This window comes from Cyprinodon variegatus, unplaced genomic scaffold, assembly GCF_000732505.1.
Source record: "Cyprinodon variegatus isolate N-32 unplaced genomic scaffold, C_variegatus-1.0 Scaffold169, whole genome shotgun sequence".
Classification (NCBI taxonomy): Eukaryota; Metazoa; Chordata; class Actinopteri; order Cyprinodontiformes; family Cyprinodontidae; genus Cyprinodon; species Cyprinodon variegatus.
In genome coordinates this window covers 573,594-586,376 of record NW_015150622.1, presented here as the reverse complement: position 1 = coordinate 586,376, position 12,783 = coordinate 573,594, and the positions used below count along the sequence as shown (strand labels likewise).

General features: G+C 38.2%; 1 protein-coding gene across 6 annotated transcripts in view; it reads right to left on the bottom strand.

The window, feature by feature from the left end:
- LOC107086970 (VPS10 domain-containing receptor SorCS1-like) overlaps nt 1-12,783 on the bottom strand; it is a 308,080-nt gene that overhangs the window by 110,367 nt on the left and 184,930 nt on the right. The window lies entirely within an intron of this gene.

Below are 12,783 nucleotides of genomic sequence, written 5' to 3'. Positions count from 1 at the left end.
ATAGAACATTTTATCAGACAGCACAAGGCATCAACATATCTGAAGGAATAAACTTCATGGTTTCCACTTAAACTGAGCAGAACCCCTGAAGCATCAGCAGCAGCTTAGATCAGTGAAATGATTTCAGCAGCTAGGAACAAAGACACATTTCTATTGGTCTCCATGATTAGCATTAACGTTTTCATTGGACAAGAGTGAGGATTTGTATTGGGCTGAAAGTAAGCAGCTGTAAAAAAAAAAAAACCCACAAAAAAAACAAGAAGTACATTTGTGTTCCTCTCAAGACCTGCAACCTGGATTGCATTTATCAAAACTTTCCATTTACCATATTTTCACGACTATAAGGCGCATATAAACGTCTTTTTTTCCCCTTAAAATGTGCGGCGCGCCCTATGGTGCGGTGCGCCCTATCTGCGGACGTTGTTGAGACCACCATGAGTATGTGAGAACGTTAAAGGGGGAAGTGTGGGCGTGGCTTGTGTATAAAAGAACAGGTATGTGCTTTATGCAGAACATTGTTGTCTTAACCCTAAAAATGGCAAAGAGACACGTCTATGAAGCACAGTTTAAACTGAAGGCTATCAGCTATGCAGAGGAACATGGAAATCGAGCAGCTGCGAGAGAATTCGGAAGAAATGAAAATTGAACATTTTCAAGGTCGTCCATTGTGGTGCTTTCGTTTTATGAAACGGTGCAATTTTTCCATCTGGACCAGGACTACAGTTGCTCAGCGACGTCCGGCAGATTATAATGAAAAGCTGGCGAGCTTCCACTCCTTCTGCAGCAATATAGTGTTTTTGCCGTAACAGTTGAACAAATTTCTCTCCATGATGTCAAAGAAAAACAGATTGTCTTTATGCAGCAAATCTAATAGTTATTTGAAGGACTTCTAAGTTTTGCCTCTGGGAGATATGGTAGTTATATAGTTATAGATATATCATCAAAAGTACTAAAAATACATGTTATTAATTGTGATTTTAATGTGTGCATACAGACTTTTCTTAACAGTGTAATGTTTATTTATTGGTTCAATCAATGACTATTTATGAGTTCTGGAAAACCAAGGTGTCTGTTCCTGATTCATCTTCAGTCTTGCAGCTTTAAGGACTGATTGTTTTTCTAACTTATCAGATCAGGGCTTTAATGTTCGGAATGAATATTTATCTCCTCTCTCTATCATGTTTGGTTTGTGTTTATTTTCTTTCTTTCTACATTTCTATTTGTCATAGATCTTAGATAAACATTGTTTTGCTTTGTAGTGCAGTATCTATGGCAGAATATATTCATATATATTCTCCACAGAAATGAATCAGACCAAAAGCAGGACTTGAAGTTGTCATTTTTATTTTTGAAAAGAGGCACACATACTGGAACTTGTTGACCACAAAAACAAAAAAACATGTCAATGTTTGAAAGTTTGCAGACACTCTGCAGGCTGCTCAGGTTCTGTTCAGGTCATTCTGCATGATTAAAGTCCAAAACCGATATATTCTGGCCGGGAAAATACTTTGCCTGTAATCCTCGTTAACGACCACACACACTGACTCGCAGCCCAATGCTGTTAATGTTAGCCGCTAGCTCATAATAGACAAACTGCAAGGTCAGCACATTGTATTGCTGCTCTCACTCAATGATGTAATTTCTATTGGTGATTGGGGGGGGGGGGGGGGGGGGGGGGTTCTGAGTTTTGCTTCTGTTCCTGCATCAATATGAAGAATGGAGAAAAGAGGATTCCGAAACGCTGATACACTCAGCTTTATTATCTTTGTCGCTGAAAGCAAAGAGCGTGAGGAGCAGCAGGAAGTGCTGCAGAGCTGGCCAAGTTTAAACGCCAACTCCTGCTTCTGGTTCTTCAGAAACAGTGGTTGTTTCATCACCTGACAAATGCTGGAGTCCAATAAAAATCAGAGTTTCCAGACCAAGTTTGTAATTCTCAGGGAGTTCAGAAGTTATTTATCTTCATGCTACCACTGGATCAATCAATGGAGGAAACTTCATATGTCCAGGGAGGGACTGATGTCCTCTGAGGAGTGGCTGAAAACTGATAGAAGCCAAAAACATTTTACGGTCAATCTATACTGATCACAGTGAACAAACAGGGAAATGAATGAAGAACAACATCTATATTTTCCGAATAATTCACTAAAAACACAACAGAGTTCATTAAAGCCCTTCCTAAGTAAGCTACCCAAATATTTAAACATCAGTGTTATTTAACATAATAAATGGTTAGACATGAGATCTACTGGGAATTGAGACAAACAGCTCTACCACATAAAGACTAATTGTTTATAGAGCATATATTTTATATTTGTCATCTTCAATTGTGAATAATGAATTGCTTTTGTCTGGTTTGGGTTAATATTAGTGTTGCACTGATGCCATTTTTTGGCCCCAATACCTGGCTGTTCAGTATCGGCCAATACAGATCCCATCTGTTTGAAATTGATGTTTTTGTGTATATATGAAGAACTGCAAACTACTTGGATGTAAAATAATTGCCATCATGGCTTTGTCAAGCTGCTGCCTACCTTTAAGAAGCAGGAGAAAAACTAATACAAAGTGAATCCAGTAGAACTTTTTATTGCCTACATGAAATGGGGGACACTAGTTGAATAAACTTTTAGCTCTCAAAATGGTATCGGTGCCCTATCTGTTGGTACTCGCCGATACCGACACCATCATTTTAGTGCTGGATACCGATGCCCGATACTGGCATCGGTATCAGTGCAACACTAGTTATTATACTAACTAAAGTTTCAGAGTAGGACATTCTACATGATGGTATAAGAGCTGCCGCCATCTGGTTTTGAGGAGAACTGCTTTTTTCAGAGGTGATGAAATTGAACATCCCCCACCCCAGTTCTGCCTCAGACCATCTAAGGCTTTTTTTTTGAGTCCGTAATCAATAAGTAATTATTAATTATTTGAAAATTAAAATCTCCAGCATAGCTCCTACTGCTTAAGTTGTTTATATTGTTTGCAAGCACCAACAATAAGAATCACAATTCTGTGGTTGTTAAGAGAAACCATTGTGTTGAGAAGTTTCAAAAGCCAAATCAGTCAGGATACCTTTAATTCACCTTATCTTTGTAATTTTTATATTTATAAAAAAGTACTTTTCAGTCTTCTGTCTCAGCAGATGGCCGCTCACACTGAGCCTGGTTCTGCTGGAGGTTTCTTGCTGTTAAAAGGGAGTGTTTCCTCTCCACTGTCGCTACAAGCATGTTTAGTGAGAGAGATTGCATTCAAGTCAATGAGTCGATGCAATCAACTGGTTTTCCTTAGATGGAAAACTTTCATCACATTTTTTCTTGCTCTCTAGATGCTCCCATATAAATCATTCACTATTTCTGAATCCATGAAGTAAACTCCAGACCAAACCGTTTTCAGTGAGGTGATGATTGATAAATAGAGGATCATCATACTGGATCAGTAAAGAAGAAATAAATATCTCAGTATGTGGTGCTGCTAAGGAAGAGGTGTTAAACTGCACACTTATTTTAGCCAACAATATTTGGAACGTTAGTCTAAAAAAGTAGCTAGTTATAGTCACTGATTACTTCTTCAAAAAAATAGCAAATGTACAGTAGTAACTTGGTTATATTAGTTATATTAATTTGCACTAGTTTGGTTTTTTTGGTTGGATAAGTGAGTTCCAATATAATTACATAGAAGCAGCTATGTTTACTGTTCATGATAAAAGAAAAATAAAACAGATCACATGTTTGGAAACTTTATATTTTTGCACATTGACAGCATTTAACTGGATGAAAAAAGGTGTGAGGCTGAAAATTTAAGAATTTTCAAGCAATTTAACAAAAAATAAAACATAGTTTGCAACAGTATGAAACCGGCTTTAAAATCTTCTAGAAGGACTGTAATCCCAGCTTTTCTGAGTGAAAAAATGTAAACAGTTTAAGGGAATTCAGTCTGAAAATAAAGAACATGCGTTTAAAAATGCAGCAGCTGTCAGTCTTTGTTGGGATGATGTGAGGCGCTCAGTTGGATCAGAGATGCTTCTAACCAACATATACAAAAACATAATGAATACATCACAGGAACATTTAGCCTTTTTCTACGTTCAGACCGCACAAGGTAGAAGCAGCTAGTTTACATGCAAAGTCAATGGTTGACACGCATCAAGGCACAGCAAAATTTCCTGTAGCGCGTTTCGAGCAGCAGGAGCATCGGTTCTGAGCAACTGCTAGAGTTGGAGAAATCAGGGTTTTTGCTGCTGGATGCGCCTCATCAGCCAATCAGAGAAGCTGATCTGGGAGCTGGCAGGGAGAGAGACACAGTACAGCTGATGAAGAGCGCTATGATCACTCCTCATTCCACTTAAAATGTCGAAACCTGCAAAATACGAAGATGCGAAAGGCCAAAAGCTGCTGTTTAACGGGATTTCCAGGCACAGAGAACCGCCGGTGCACAGGGAGTGTACTGAGCGGCTCTGACAGCAAAATAATATTTCATTTCAATTCAAGTGAGTTTATTTCTATAGCGCCAATTCACATCAAATGGCATCTCAATGCACTTAACAGTTCAACAGATCATCCAGTCAAATTGATTCAAAGTTTTCTATCTTAGGAAACTCTAAGCATACTTGTAGCGACAGTGGAGAGGAAAAACTCCCTTTTAACAGGAATAAACCTTCAGCATTTTTGCCACATTTGAAGGCAGGATCGTAATATGGATGAACTGACTGCACATATGAAGCTTTCAGGTGAACTTTCTAACTTAAAAACATATCAAAACAAATTTTTACCCACTGATCACAGAAACTATAGCAAAGCCGCTGTCTGGCATTGAACACAGGAGCAGCAGAAGCATCAGACGCATCTGGACACACTTCACTGACATGCTGCAGGAGCATCAAAGCTGCTTTTAATACGCGTCTGACCTTAATGTGGACAAGCATAAAAAATGAAGCAGCAGAAGCTTTTTTTCTGCCTCCTATGCTTGCGGTCTGAATGTAGCATCTGACTTCAACAAGCGCCTTTTTTATAAATTCATGGCTTTGCTCAATTGCTCACCTCTCATTCTGTGTTCCTCAGTTTACACGTAACATAATGCTACAGTAAAGTAATGCTACAGTATTACGGTATTTGAGAAGTAATTATATCACTTGTTCAATGCGAAACAAACGCAGATACTAACTGTTATTACACCTGGCACTGGTCGCCAAGAGATGAAAGCTCATCAACCATCAAGGCTCATCAAAAAGAAATGCTCAGAGGAGAATAGAGAACTTTGTTATCAGTGCTTTATTCAATGGTAAATGATTTTGATCTTCCACCGTTTGCTCTGCTTCCTAAAACAAATTTTATTCTGGATGCTGTTTCTACTTTTAGTGGGTAACGAAGCATCAATTGAAGCTGTCCTTAAAGACTTTGTTAAATCCATGCTATTTTTATTCCATTTACTGTTGTTTTGAAGTTAATTCACCATTTAAGAAGTGCTGCTTTGGGTCACAAAGCAATGTATGTGATGAAGCGTCTCTTTTCTAATTGCTGTAACATGTCTGCATTCAGCTCGTTGTCTGAGTCAGGCTTCATTTGGAACAGTTGATTCACTGAATATGAATTAATTCATGTTTCTGGTCCGATTTGTGTTGGATTTCAGTCATTCTCTGATCCCTGAACATCGGTTCTGATATTCATACGTGCGTCATCGCACTGTGTCAGCTGTTGTCTCAGTGTTTGCGTGTTTGGCTGGTGAATTTGGTATTTGGTCAGAGCTTAGCATGCGTATGCTCTGATTTTTTTTGCCTTGAGGGATTTGAACATGTCTTAGGTCATTAGTTATGACTCATCTGTGCAGGTTTGTCTAATCAAATGCTGAAATGGTAAATGTCCTTACTTTTAGAGTTCTTTATCCACCTTAAAGACCCCAAAGCTCTTTACTCTGCATTCTGTCATACATGATTTCTGCAGACATGTGCATGACATGATGTACTTCTTTAAAAAACTGAAGTATTTTGCTGATATAGAGCTTGTCCAAGACAGTTTATTAATGAATCATGGAGGAAAGGCCACACATTGTTTGCAAAGAATTCCTTATTCTGAGTCCATGCTTGATGCTTTACTAAAGAGTTAAATGTTACCATAGTGATAAAGAAAGAACTTTTCATATACCTATGCTGTATATTCTTTTAATGGAGGTAGTTGTGGGGTTTTTCTCTTTGACTTAAAAAAAAGAAAAGCAAAGTGTTTGCATAAAATAGCAAAAAAAAAAAAATCAAGATTAAATTTGTAAAGAGACAAAATGTGAAAAGATCTCAGAAAAGGATATATGTGTTTTAGATCTATGTCGCAAAGCAGAAAACATACATACCATCATTAATTGGCTTTATTATTCTTTACTTTACAGTGGTTACAGAAAATAGTCAGACCCTTTAAAAATGTGCATTCTTTGTTTCCTTGCAGCAATTTGCTAAAATAGGTAAATAGAAAAATACATTTAATTTCTGTATATACACTCAGACCCACCACTTCAGAATATTACGACTTTATTCTCATAATTTTAGACATTATTCTTGTAGTGTTACAAATTTGTTCTCGTAATTTTACAACTTTATTCTCAAAATAAAAGAAAAAGAAAATCTCTTTTTAGGGCCAGGCTAGTGATTTTTTTTTTCTTTATTTTTGAGATAATGTTGTAACTCTAGCCTGGCCCTAATACTCTGTCGTGCACAGAAAGTCAAGTAGGTATATTGATATAAAGGATGAATGTTAAGAATGGAAATAACGAGCTATACACTGCTTTATACGGAGAAAAAAAAATGTCAGGCATCTCACACGCAGGTGTCATGCGTTCAATGGGTTTGGAACGCCTATGGTGCGTTCATGAGCGTCAGACATCAGAAAGCTTGCCGAAAATACAATATAAATGACCAGTTTCCAATTGAAAAAATTTAAACAACATGAGCTTTCTAACAGATCCAAAAGGTAAAAAAAAGAAAGATAGCTGATGAGAAAAGAGGATTCAAAGAAGATTGGACAGAAATTTTTTGCTTTTATTACAAATGCGGAAGGATTGCCTGCATTTTTGCTTTGGAATAAGAATTTGTAAAATAATAAAAAGAGTAATTTGGAAAGGCATTTCAAGGGAAGGCTAAATATGCAACCGACCACCATTTAGGAGTGAGTGAAAAAGTGTGTTTGCAGAACCTCTGAATTAATTAGTTGAGCGCAAAGATAGATTAAAGAAGTGGATTGCATCTCCAAACTCCACTACTGCTGCTAGTTTTGTTGCAAGTATGGAAAACCGTTCACAGATTGAACAGGTAGCGCCCTGATCTAGGGATGGGAACTTCAATTTCCTCCCCCCCAAAATCCTCAAAAAAATCTGGTTTCTTTATTGTATTTCTATAATTTACATACAACCAAACTTAATAAAATAATATTGTAATGGAATTTAAACTTAAAGCACCAACTATCGTACAGCAGAGTCACATGACGTGACATTTGATCAAGGATAAACATTTAATCATAAATGCTTATTATATATTTAAGCCCACATAGTCCTTTTTTTTCACATTTTTGCAGCTCCAAACAGATTTGTTTTTTGGTCCATTATGGCTCTTTGAGCAGTTTGGGTTGCCGACCCCTGAAATAGAAGAACCCTTTTCTGCTCGTATGAATCTTCTTCGAAATCATGCTAAACGGTTTTCATACCTGGGTATCTGATATTCCTCCTTGCAGATCCTCTGGAGATGTGTCAGGCGGGATGTTGACGAGGTGGACGGCCATTATCAAGTCTACAGAGATGCTCTGTTGGGTTTAAGTTGAACTCAAGGCTGGTTCTGTCTAGAATGCTCTCAGAGATGTTCTGAAGCCACTGCTTTCTTATTTCACCTATGTGCTATTACCTATGTGCAAAGTTGACGTATCCCTGCAGTTGAAAAACATGCCCATAGCATGATGCTGCCATCACCATGTTAAACTGTTGGGATAAGCACTGCTGGGTTTTCTCCTCACATACTGCTTACAGTAGAACAAGGCCCACAACTTCAGTTTTGGTCTCATCCGTCTCAGTCCTTTTTTTGGTGAACTCAATCCAGGCTTTCTTATTCCTTGCACTTAGTAGAGGCTTTCATCAGGCCACTCTTCCATAAAGCCTTCCAACTGGTGGAGGGTTGCAGTGATAGTTGTGGGAAATTCCCCATCTCCATGCATCTCTTTAGCTCTGCCACAGTGATCTTTGGTTTGTGCTTCACTTTGCACACCTAGGCTCTCTCTCTCAATTGCAGTTTGGCTGCACGGTCGGGTCTCAGAAGAGTTCTGGTCGTCCCAAACTTCTTTCATTTGGAAACTTGAATGCTGCAGACACTATAACCTTGACCAGGTCTGCATGTTTCCACCATTCTGTCTCTGAGCTCCTTGAGCAGTTCCTTCCACCTCANTGTTTCCACCATTCTGTCTCTGAGCTCCTTGAGCAGTTCCTTCCACCTCATGATTCTCGTTTGCCCTGACATGAACTGTGTTCTGTAAGGTCTTACATAGACAGGTGTGTGCCTTTCCTAATTAAGTCCACTCAGTTTAATTAAACACAGCTGGAGTCCGATGAAGACATAGAACCAGCTCACAAAAATATCAGAAGAAATGAACAACATGTGAGGAAAATATGAGTTTCACAGCAAAGGGCCTAAATACCAACAAACATCATATTTCCATTTTCTATTTTATTAAATTTGCAGGATTTTCTATATAATTTGTATTTTTTTTCTGTCAAGACATGCCCTGAAACAAAGAGTGTAAAATGCTCTGAAAACTTTCCGTACCCACTATAGCTGGGAAAGCATTTCACTACGTCGATCACAACCTGGTGCTGCTGTGACTCATTCACTGGCAAAAATCAATCAAAGTCATGGAAGTAAAGTTCCTGCATTGCCCACCAGGAGTCACATTCGGGTTCAGAATGCAACTTGGCGTGATCGCCTCTGCATGGCTATTATCAGACAGCGGAGAGAATCAGTGCATGTTGTTCTCATTGTCGATACCCTTCTCTGCGTGCCGCTGTACAGCCTGAACATTTCTGGCCTCTGCTGTAGCCATTTGTAAGCACTTGCTTCTGTAGGGGCAGCCATGGTGGGCAGAACCACTGGAACCAGTTCATCAATCAGAGTTATAATTCCTAATGCATGCGGAACATGTCAAACAGTCTGATCCTGAGTGGTTCTCTCACTCTGAGCTGCAGCTCAGCAGCAGACTGCTGTGTTTCTCTTAAATTGTATATCACACCATTCTAAATATGTTGACATCTTTATCCACATTTACATTAATCAAAAAGAAGAAAAGAGTTAATTATGGTGCAAAATGTAAGCAGTTTAAGAATATGTGGTACTTAGATTCAGTTTTTTTTTTATTTTATATCTTTTTTTGTGTGTTATCCTTTTCAAACCTAAATGATGCAGACAGCTGCAGGACTCAAGCCGGATTCATATAAAGACATAATTTTTCAGCTCCACAAAAAGTAATAGTGGGAAAGATGGAGAACTTGCCCTGTGCTTTTAACAGTCAGCCTCCTTCTCCTTTGCTTAAGGAGTACCAGCGGGAGTCCAAACTAAAACCATTACATGTTTATATTTAAAGGAGTTCTGTTGGTATTCAGCCTGTAAAAGAAAACTAAATATAGAATTTCAGCTACACAGCCAATAACTAAATTGGAAAAAATGGTCTGACATACAGGCTTCCACCATTCAAATACATTTCAGGGACGCCGGTTTTTATTCTTATTCATTTTAACAAGTAACTTCAGCGAATCAATACTTTTAATAAAAGCAATGGCTGATGTGACTCAGCCCATAAAGCACTACTGAGCTTATTGGCCTTTTGCAGCTGATTGGTTTAGTTTCATAGGTACATTCCAAAAAAGATAATAAAAAACAATCCACTGGACTTTGTTTAAAAGTCTGAAGATGTTTCGCTTCCCATCCAGGAAGCTTTTTCAATTCAAAATGTCAGAAATAGCGTTGAGTTGCAGGCTTTATACAGTAGCCCAACAAAGCCTTGTTTTTGTTTTGAAAACATGCAAATTGGAATCGATGAAAAAGTCCACCCATCTGGAATGAACGAGGTCCTCCCTCTAAGGAGAACAGGAGGATCTCGTCTATTCAGCCAGGCCAACAATCTCCTTTAACGACTCCCCTTTCAGAGACTGATGGGTGGACCCTTTCATCTATGTATATCTCTATTTTCATTCTTTTTTCAAACAAACTCTTTAGGGATTCAGCTTTTCTAATACTTCCCAACCTTAAAGGTATATTGGAGGAGAACCCTCACCAGTATATGTCATAGGTACACAAAAGGTTTAATACTGTACATTTGACTTTGTCTACAGCTGCAAGTAAATTTTTTTTTACTGGTTACTTCTGGTTACCTCTTTTTTTTTTTTTTTTTACTAAAGCCACATTAAAAAGTGAACATCCAAGAAATTACACAAGAGTAAAAAAGTAGTTAATGACATGGCTAGTGAAGTCCTCACAATAGTTCACAGCTCAAACCAACCTGGGATCTAAGATCTCCAAACTTAACAAATATTATCCTAATTAGAGCTCCTGTGAGATGGATTTTGTTTTCACCCTTAACATTCTAGCCCCACACTCTCTTTCAGTAGACAAGTCAAACAACCTGGTAGCCTGAAGCAGTGGGCTACCTAACAGCCGTGGCTAGTTAACGGTGGCTCCTATCCTCATAGAACAGCACTTGTTGCTTGGATAAGGTCAGGCTTTAGTCGCTAAATCTCCAAGGGTTTTGGTTAAAAATTATGTTTTACTACAGGCAACATTTAAAGACCTCCCAATCATTTTATGAACCACATTCTAAGTCTATTTTATGACCAAAGAACTTAATAAAAAGGTGACTTCATAAATCCAAGTTCAACACAGTTTTGAAAATGTTATATGCTTCTTTAATGAACGTTCTTTTAGCAAGGAATTACTGTTAGCAAAAAATAAAAAAAATGAAGAGATAAATCTTAACTAAATATCCTAATTCTTTCTAAGGATGACTACTAAGGTCTGAGGGGGAGACTTTGGATCTTTTGCGTAGCAGACAGATTCTTACTGCGGATTAAATCAGTGCTGGCCGACGGCTGCTGGCTGCATGGGCTGAGGTTTCGTCCTTTTGACTCATCAGGGTGTTTCAGCTCAGCTGATACAATCAGGCAGTTACCGCTGACCAGTTCAGAGTCTCAGAAGACACAGGCCGTTTCTCAATATGTGTACTTGTGCGTTCTCATGTGCTCTTGAAACATCATCAGCCTCAGCCCTCATACTGTTCCAATTCATAAGAACAACAGACCGAGAACAGACAAAGTCCCCGGATGTTGTTCTCGCCCTTCCATCTTTACCCAGCATGCATCAGAGCAGACTTGTCCGTTCTTGAGATCGACAGCTGTCCCAGCATGCACTGCGGCAGCAGCAGCTTCCAATGGAGCGCTCACAGAGCTCATAGTATGAAGTTAAAAGTTCTCATTCATTTAAGGCGAGAACATTATACTTTTAAGCATCATTAAATGGGCCATTTACAGATTTAATGCGTAGTTTTTTAAAACATTTCTGAAGTTGAGAGGAGCACGGCAACCAGCGAACCTCTGAGGGTAACAGCAGCCAGGGCTAACGGTAGCCGGTCCAACAGCAGCCCTCTCTCTGCATAGCTGTGTGTGAAGGACCGATGGCGATTTTTTTGTGTAATTTGGCAAAATGTTCATTTGATTTGTGTTTATCTGACTGTGTTCATTATTATTCCTTCACTAAATGAAAAAAAGTCAGAATTTATTATCATCTTGAGACTATTAATAACAGGAGGTGAAACGCAGCTCCAGACGACCGGGGCATGTGGTGACATCACGAGTACGCTTCTGTTCCAATTGACCAATATTTATATTGGATGCTCCTGTTCTCCCAGAGTCCACACTTTCCTGTGTTCTTCTCAAGAACATACTTGGCGAGGACATGGGTCCATTCGTGTTCTTATGAATAGAGAAACAGCCACAGTGTTTCGTAGCTTGCATGCGGCGTTGCTTCATGGTCCTCGTCTTCTGTGTTCTAATCAATAAGTCTACTGCAATAAGACTAATCACCCCAGTCTGATGAATACTTTTCTATACAAGTTTCAATAATTTTTTGGTATTTCTCTTATTTTCCATTAATGACTGATTGTCCTCATGAGCTAATCCTTGAGACACCTCCTAAATATTCAAAGTTCCTATCATAAAATAGAATAATTTAATCTCCTTTAATTTAATCATATATGTGATTTATAACATTTGGATGGCTTTTTCCTTTATACAACAACCATGAGGTCAGACATTAATTAACGGTGTGCTTTTGAATAAAGGCTCTTAGCCTCTTTCCTATGAACAGAGAAAGGTAACATGTCGCCATGGTTATTTGCTGCAGCTTTTGGGTATGAAACCTCTTTCTTTCATGTTGACAGTGGCTGTTGCAGGTATACAGGATGCTTCTTTATAGCTTTCTTTGCCTTTTTTGACGTCTTACTGAATTGATAAATTCCTTGGAAGATAGTCAATTAAGGCATTGAATATTAATATTTTATCCTTTTATTATAAGCATTTTTTTATAATGTTTTCCAGGGACAAGGCTGACCTCACCTTATTTGACAGCTCATAACATCTGATTTAATGTTGAAAGTGATTTAATGAGCATGTAAGCTCTGATATATATATATATATATATATATATATATATATATATATATATATATATATATATAAAAAAAATCCCAATCATGTATCATCTATAAGAAAGCCTATGAC